The sequence below is a fragment of the Nanorana parkeri genome, unplaced genomic scaffold, assembly GCF_000935625.1.
Source record: "Nanorana parkeri isolate BGI_ZX_2015 unplaced genomic scaffold, ASM93562v1 scaffold640, whole genome shotgun sequence".
NCBI classification, from domain to species: Eukaryota; Metazoa; Chordata; class Amphibia; order Anura; family Dicroglossidae; genus Nanorana; species Nanorana parkeri.
In genome coordinates, this window is record NW_017306908.1 from 805953 (window position 1) to 814996 (window position 9044).

Here is a 9044-nt window from a genome sequence, read left to right on the forward strand (position 1 = left end):
GAATTGAATTAAAAATCCTGCCTACCGTATCTTTGATGCAGTTTTCAGCAAAACACTCTTTCTGTAGTGATCAGCGCTATGACATGTAAGAACCATTTCACACTTGTCATCTTTCATGCAACAAAACCCATACATTTTGCTATATGAAAATGCATTTTTTTTTAAATGGAATTTAAAAAAATGCAATTCTATCCTATTTGGCTGCATCACAACTATGCACAGTAGTTTAGTATGGAAATGAATCATGAATGCTGCAATACACATGGAACAGTGTAAATACAGCTTAAAATGCATATAAAGTGCAACCTAAATGAGCCTCACTACAACTGCACTGCAAAAAAAAAAATGCTCAGGTGTGAATGTCTTACTGTTTTGTTCATTTATATTTGTGTGTAGCCCCTACAAATCCACGCTTTGTACAATGAAGCTATAATGAGGTAGAAGCTATAAAATCTGATATTGAAAAAATACACAGATTTTCAGAGCCCTTCTGGCCTGCAAAAATATGCACCGTGTTCAGTACCGAAGTGGTAACATTTCCATACTTAAGTATAACTATAAACCTGCTTCACAATAACGAAAAAAGGAGGGGGTTTTTTACCCTTCAGTTGATTTCTACGAACGTCATATTTTTATGAGATAATGGTAAAAAGGCTGTAGATGTAGAGTGTATGGACCACTCCCTGGACCAGGATGATGCATACAGCTTGCTCCAGCTTGTACAGAGGTGGATTTGTATCAGACACACAGACTACAGTCCCCTCCCACCCATTCCTCCTCTTAACCCAGCTCTTGCATGTGCAAAGCCGTCATCATTACACAGTGTACACACAGCAGGCGTGCTCTCTCATCACATCACCGAGCATCTTCATCTTTCTCTGAGAGGTAAGCAGAATTGATTGTGTCTTATTATTTTATTGATGTTAGGCTAAGAATTGTGGTTTGGCTGTGAAAGGCATTTTATCTGAAAGGACGATAGTGAATGCTTGCTCCTAAGGCCTGCCTGATGCTCATTTGACTGCACACCTAGCAGGATATAAATTATAACAGAGGATGAGGGATAGTGTGAGCCCAGGGCATGAGCGTGTCTCCTGGCATCATGTTACGCTGTGTATCAACTTGCCAGTATTGGTGTAGACGGTATGCTTGGCATCTAAAGGGAATTAAATAGATGCATGCTTCCTTTATCGGCAGGAATGGAAGATTTCTGCTGATAAAGGTCCAGCTCTGTTTATAGATCTTAAATTGGCTCAACACCTGCATAAAAGCAGTGTATTAATAAAAGAAGGTGCATACTCCAAAGTGATATACCTGGGCATAGGTGAAGAATTTCCTTGGAAATGAATGAACATGTTGTGTTTTTGTCAGCTGGTTCTGTGGTACATGACCTCCAAATATAAAATGTACAATACTGGCAAGCTGGTATAGTGCGTACTGTGTACGAATCGCTTTCTACCGATAGCAGCCAAGGGAGCGTGTGAAGGACAGAATGCAGAAATGTGGTTAAATCTTGATGTCATTACCCTTTTGGATGGCCCTAGATCTCATTAGAATGATTCAGGTCCTAATCTTATAAGCTGACAGGGCGGATGAAGGAATAAAGGTGGTGTTTTTGCTGCAACATCCGTCTTCTTTATCTCCCAATATTAGTAATAAACGTACGCTAGTAAATGGCTTTTATTTTCTTTGTCATGTGTGCAGTCATTTGGGAACATTGGGAATCTTGTAACAAGCACGCTTAGCACGGTGGCCATGCTTGTAGGTAGTGGATTTGTGTCCAAGGGAAGCCTGCGCCCCCCTTCCTCCATGTAAACTACGGTAGAGTAAACCCAGGCTGGCTGCTGCTGCACCGAGGCAGCTGTGTGCTTTGTATTACTCACAGTGCTCGCCCCTCCTCCTACTTCTGTGTGTCTGTATTCTCTTCAATGACAAGGGTAGGCTCCTTTTATCTCGAGTGCTACGCCCCGGATCATTGTATCTTTGTCATCTTTAAACATGAACTCTGCACTAGAACTTCACCAGGTGAACATTTGCCTACCGAGGAAATTATTCGACATCTAAAAGTGATTTAATGGCACATGTTGCCTTGCTTTACTAAAAATCCTTACAGGAAAAAGAAAAATTATTGAGAAAAAAAAAGATATAATCAAGTTGCTATAAACATTATGATCCGACAGCTTTGTTTTTATTCATTTTTTTTTTCACTTCTGAACCTTTTACGGCTAGTTTAACAATGCCAGCAGTTTTTCATTGGGCTAGCTATTTTATCACTGAAAAAGAAGTAGGATGCAGAAGATAAGTTTCATTTTCCACCAGGGTTGTTATTTGCATAGATATATAACAAAAAAACATTGCACGTGGAAAACACTGTGGGTAAGATCCTTAGAGGATAACCATACTATTTTATAGATCAGTTCTTCTCAACCCATAGATTTTAAGGGGTGCCCATGCAAAAATATTTAAAAAATGGGTTTTCCCTTTCACATCGAAGTGCCTCCTTCAAAACAAGATTCCCCCCTTCACATCAGAGTCACCTTTTGCATCAGGAGCCCCCTTCTCCTCAGTCTTCATCCTCCCTTCACATTATATTCCAACTACCACAACATTTTGAGACATCCCTGAGGCAGCCAGAAGGCTCACCAGGGTACCACAGCACCCTGGGAGAGAAATGCTGGTATAGATATCCTTTAAGTCCATGTACCCCCTGCACCCCTCCCCAAAGTTTTATACTGCCCTTTCTTCCAGGATCTTCTATTATGCATCACAATGATGGATCTAGACACCTGGATAGGTGAGTATCAAAATGTTTGGGGGGTGCTGAGGTAGGGGGTAACTTTATGGAAACACATCTCTCTCTCTGTTCTTCCTCAGTCAATTTGCGCTAGGCAAGTGATGACTCAAACCATACTGCACACACATACTGTATAATTAGAATTGATTAGCCCATATCCTGTAAGTCATCAATACACTAGTGCTTAGTTATATACACTATATACTTGAGCTTAGCTGTGATCATGCCCTTTAGGTTTTATATTGGGTTCACTGCTGCTGTTGGTTAGAACATAGATCACCTATTTTTGGCCACTTTTCCTGACATCCAACAAGTAAAAGATGACAAGGAACTTGTCACAACATGTTAGACTTTAGGATTAGTGTTTTGATCGGGATAGTATTCCTAAAACAGAACGTAATTTTCCTTCTATTTTAAAAAACGTTTTAGGTGGAGTCTAACTTAAAATGGACCTGTACGTAACTCTACAAGTCTATAGGAATACATTCCTGACATTACAATATAAAGCAAGTCTGTCATGTTCCAGAAAAACTCAATTTTATTTTTAGATGCCATATTTGAGATCTAGTTCAGTGACTTTGCCTAGGCTGAGATGATGTTATCAGTCTGCTGCAGACAAGCATTTCCTCAGTCTCCTCAGAGTGATCAGATTGCAACATGGTAACTTTGTAGTAAGTCACAAGGTGAGAGGATGCAGCAGGGGCTGATCAGGCATACATTATGTGAACCTAGTCAAGTGCTGTACTAGGATTGGCATGGCTATGTCATCTCTCACCCGTCATCAATCCACAAAGATACTTACCATGGGTGATGCCTGAAAAAAAGATAAAGCCACCGTCCAGAGAGAAAAGCAGATGAAAGCATTGTCAGGAAGAGAACTGTGATCTCTTTGAGAGGTAATAAAGACCTGGAAGTGTTACTCTGACATATTACATAGCATGTTGCACTTTAAATGAACAAATATGCTAGCAGCATTTGGATATGAAACAGTTTACACATTTAGAGAAAGTAACATGTATATAACATGTAACATGTATATAACGAATGTTCGTAACGGAACGAAATTCCGTTAACGGAATTTCGGATTTCTTGCGTGTATTCTAATGCAACCCTCAGCAGCAGCGGATCCGTATTTCGGATTTAAAAAAAAATCTTGTCATGTTGTTCAACCTCATTTACAGGGGTAATATTAGTTCCTGTTTCAAAGAAATTCCGATTCGAAATTCGTTAACGGAATTTCGGATTTCGGATATAATTCGGAAACTGCTATTCGGATTTCGGATGCTTCCGAATTCACGAATTTCAGGAAAATTCGTACGAATTTCGATTAGTAACGAAACGAATCGCACATGTCTACAGTGAACACCATCATGTGATGCAATGTTAGGTGCGATGTGGTGGCATTATTTAAACAGTTGGCATCATCTTTTTGAGAGCTAAAAAAGTACAATGCATTCTAACTGACTTCAACAGACTTAAAATGCTCTTTGGTGCATTCCCACTCTAGTGCTTTATGTTAGCAGAGGGGGGCTATGATTTAGTGCTATGAATTAGTGTTAGGGTTTGGAGGTTTAATGATTGGCTGGGGTTTAAGGTTAAGTGGGCAAGCAGAACTAAAGCAAAATTCTACAAAATTGTCAGCAGTTTTATAATATCAGTAAGGAGTTTTATAGAGAAACTGTTTCTTAATAGTGGCACACTTACTATGGTGTATGTGCAGTAGAGTATACAGTTGCTGGTAATAAAAGATGGGTGCTGGGTTGATTTAACTCCTGTGTGCATGAGCAAGAGTCACTTCATCTTTGGCTGACCAATGACTGAAGACAAAAGACTCTTGACCATAAAAAAAATAAGAAGATCACAGCAGCCATGACAGAGTGATGGGGGGAAGATGTAGGTCTGCCATAATGTGCATACTTGAATATTACAGTATGAGTTCTGGGGACCTGCAGCAGCACAGTTCTGCTTTAATGGTAGAGATTATATGAAAGTTTTTCCGTTTGAGACCTTGACTTTTATCTTCAATATATACAGTTTTAGACAAGAATTTAATTGGAAATACACATATTTTTATTTACCTAATTTCTTAGAGCAAACCATATATAACAGCATGAAGTTATGCACCTTCATCAGGTGAAGGATAGATAAGAGGCCAGAGAGGTGCTTGTAAATACTTTTTGGTGTTTTTGGTAGCAAAATCCCTACGCAAAATTTTAATGTACTGCCTAACTCCTTTCCTTTTTACTCTGGACTGTAATCATAGGCCCAGGCCACTATGATTAACTATGTTAATATTCTGCCTGCCTGCAGTTTGTACTGTAAAGACTGGTATGAAATTTAGGAAACAGTCACTCCGTTTGCTTTTTACAGGCTTGCATGTGGATGCATGCATGCACAGTGATTGGCATCCCAGAACCTATTTTGTTGATTATACACTGATGCTTGATGCATGAAGTGCAGACTTACAGGGATATTCACAAAAGGGTAAAAAGGGTTTGGAGAAGGCAGGAGAAGTGAACAATCTAGGACAACATAGCTGATTTTGAAAAATTCTCCAATTCAGCTCACTTTCCAGCCCAGCTATTTTGGCCTAGATTGTTCACTTCTCCTGCCTTCTGCAACCTTTCACCCTTTTGTGAATAGACCCTGTTAGTTTCACATGTAAGTCCACTAATATTTACTGTTTACTGTGCAGTGGTGTTAAATGCCAATTTTGGGACCACGTTTGTATTTGGAGAAAAAACATTCTAATGATTTGAAGGGGGGAGGGGGGTGCTAGAAGCAGCCTGGAATTCTCATGATCCCACACTCCTAGAAGTGTTGATTTTCTATAAAGATTGCGGCAAATTTTCACTGCAGGCAGAACTTTTACAAGTACTTATAAGGGTTATATACCCCTATCTGATTTATTAGTATGAGAAATATAGAGCTTTGTTTTTAGTGCATGCTTTTTTATTTTTTGCATCTAGATGGACACATTTATTGCATTCCCCATTCACTTCTACAAGCACACATAATACAGATTGCCAGCCTACTTTTACTTGTACAGGTAAAAGGAGACAGGGTCTCTTTAAATACTGTTTTACTAATGTAGAGAGTAAATTAGAATCATGTTACACAGCAAAAAGCATCAACAGCAATATCTATGTGCAGGTAATTACTTAGAATGTTCTTAAAGGAATATAAGACAAGGACAATAAAATAACACAACTGTGAAATGTATTTGACGAGCAGCAATATGTTTATAATAATATAATGCATAATATTATGCAATAATATAACATTATATTCATGTCATTATATTCAACAGTGCATAACAGTATTTTACAAATCCATATAGCTTTGCATGCAGTAGGTGACAGTTCAGTCGTTAACGTGTAATGAGTTTTAAGCAAAGAGGCTTGGAATTTACAGATATAATAACCTTTTAATACATAATACTTTCCCTCTAAACATACCTGTACAATAATCTTTACATGGATTTTTTTCAGTTACTGCTTTCCTTATTAATTCAGTAACATGTATAGATGTACTGTCAATTAAACATTTCACATTTGTGTTTACAGTTGTACTTATAAATATATCACAATGCAAAATTAATTGGTTGTAAATCAATTTAAAACATTTTCAGTTTGGTTTAGGACATGCTGCATAGCAGCCCTTTTGCATAACCTGCTTTTTACAGGGACTGATTCAATGTATTACAATAAAGTAGTTGGCAGTGAAGTACAGTAGAGACTGATGTTTCATGAGTCAAACTGGTGCAGAGGTTGAACCTAACAAAATGCATCTCTTAGTAAATGTATATGTTTTTTGATGGCTATGCCTGTTCATCACACTGCAAAATAATAAAAAAGCAGCACCAAATCACAAAACTGTGGAAGAAACACAACTATTTACTGGACATTATTAATCTAAAAGACACCAGTTGGAGATTTGCATATTCTAGTTTAGTTTAAACAGTTTCTTTATAAAATAGCATCATTTAGATCAGGGGCGCCCACAATTTTTCGTCTGGAGATCTACTTTTCAAATGACGAGCTCAATGAGATCTACCAACAAAAAAACACCTGCATTCAGGGGCGGGAAGGATTGGTACGTATCACTGATATGTACCGATCCTCTGCCGCTCGGCCACACACAAGGGGGCTCAGCTTCTCCCATTACAGTCCATGTACCCATTGCACTCCTGACCGCACGTCCAACAAAGTATCCTGGGTGCTCAGTAGTCGACGGATGGCCACCGTCAAAGTAATGCAGAAAAGAAATAGACACCGGCACTCCAATAGTAAATCGATTACGTCTATTTATTGACGTACATCAAAAGCAAAATAACACACTTAGTGCGACGTTTCGGGGACACACAGGAACCCCTTCATCAGGCAAAACAAGTGAGATTATAAGTGAAACAGCCAAATATATATACACACCAGGTTAGGTGAACAGACCTATCACAGAGCCTAAATTGGTCCCATGACGTTTCTGATGATGTCATACTCCCGTAAAAATCAAAGCAGAATAGGTATCAGTAAAGTGGATATCGCTGTCACAGAACTAAGGCCAAGCGGTGAGGGGAGAGAGAGGCGCCGGCTGTCAGATCTAGGCCGAGCGTCTTTCTCCTCACCGCTCTGCATTAGTTATGTGACAGCGGCTCCGTCCTACGCCCTCCCCTGCCGCCGGTTCCTTCACTTCTTGCATCCCCGCTGCATACAGATGGGGAGAGCAGCGGGGATTCAGAGAAGCCCCACCTGCGGGAGGAGAGGACATCACAATCTATCTTATGGGCACCCCTGATATAGAGCATTCAGACTGATTAAAACAACACATATTCAAATACCTGTTTTTAAGTCTTTTTACTGGTCATGTGACTGTTTTCAGAGTCGTTTTTTAGGGTGCAAGAACCAGGAGGGTTTGTCTTTGTTTTAATTTTGGATTCAATATGTCTAATAAGTGTATCAACATTGTCAATGTATTGCCCAGTTTCAACTTCACAATCAACTTAGTTCTGGTGGTCGATCAAACTCATGTGTGGTAGATCGCCAAGTTTCCAATAATAACCTTTGACTGTATATGCAATTTCTAGTGAATAGAAAGTACTTGTAATTGACTAAAAAATTGCCAAGTGAATGGTCGGCTTAAAAGGTAGGATGACCTTTTGAGTGCTGGACAGTGGGGAGGCACAGGATTTAAGAAACACAGAGCGTTAAACAGTAGCCAAAAATATTGAGCTGTGCTTAATTGCAATACCATGTTTATATTCTGTATACTGTGTTTTATTCTGTGTACATTGTTTCCATTCTGTGTACAGTGAATCACTATTTTCTCTGATGATGGGTTACACATTCATATGGGAGAAAATTTCTCTAAAGTAAAGAAAATCCCATCTTGGACAGTTGTCACCCAAACAAGTGTTCTCATTAGATGATTTCTGTTGTAATTCTGGCTTGGTGATAACCTAAACTTTTGGATTTTCCCTTTCTTTTAGTCCCAGTGACAATGGTTACCAAGACAAATAGAGAGGGAGATTCACCCCAGTGGGGATAGAGATTTCAATAAAATTCTGACAAAGGTTCTAATCTTACCTATGATATCCAATTAAGAAAAAAAAAATAGATTCACTTTTAAGTGGGAGGCGGCAGCCTTCTTACAGTCATACGTGAGAGGGGAGGAAAAACATTGAAAGACACAGAACAAGTGTAAAATACACACACTGTACATACACAGGTGAGAGGACAACTTGTGACAGGGTGCCTGGCCAATTACAGACTTCTTAGCCACACATTTGGTGGTGCAGACGGAGTAATAAATTAAGCCCTAGGATTTCCTGTTGTATACACATGGGACGTTTCAATGTGGACTTAATTATGGAGGATGGGCAGTTTTCCTGAAAGTCAAATCTCTGAAATGTGAAAAAGGAAGGATAAGATAACAATTTTCTACATAACCTTTTTAAACAGTAGATTTTTTTTTCTTTTCTTTATGTATTTCTCTTTTTTTATTTATAAAGTATGAACATATGTATCACCAATTTACAAATACATAAAACCCTTTATATAAGTAAAGTATATAATTCAATGGCAATTTAACCCCCTTAGTGACCAGTGACGTCCATAGTATGTCACTGGCCCCGGGCCCATTTAAACAGACTCCCGGCGGCTAAAGACGCCGGGACTCTGCTTACACTTGTAAAGCCGACTGTCGTCTTTACAATAGAAGCAATCAGGTGACTCAGCTGTCGCCTGATCTCTGCTCC

General features: G+C 39.0%; 1 protein-coding gene across 1 annotated transcript in view; it reads left to right on the forward strand.

Moving 5' to 3' along the window:
- Positions 1–790: 790 nt before the first annotated feature.
- Positions 791–9044, forward strand: part of SLC6A15 (solute carrier family 6 member 15) — a 50961-nt gene continuing 42707 nt past the window's right edge. The window contains exon 1 of the mRNA XM_018563202.1: positions 791–885. The gene's annotated coding sequence lies outside the window, so the exon portion shown is untranslated. The remainder of the gene's footprint in view (positions 886–9044) is intronic.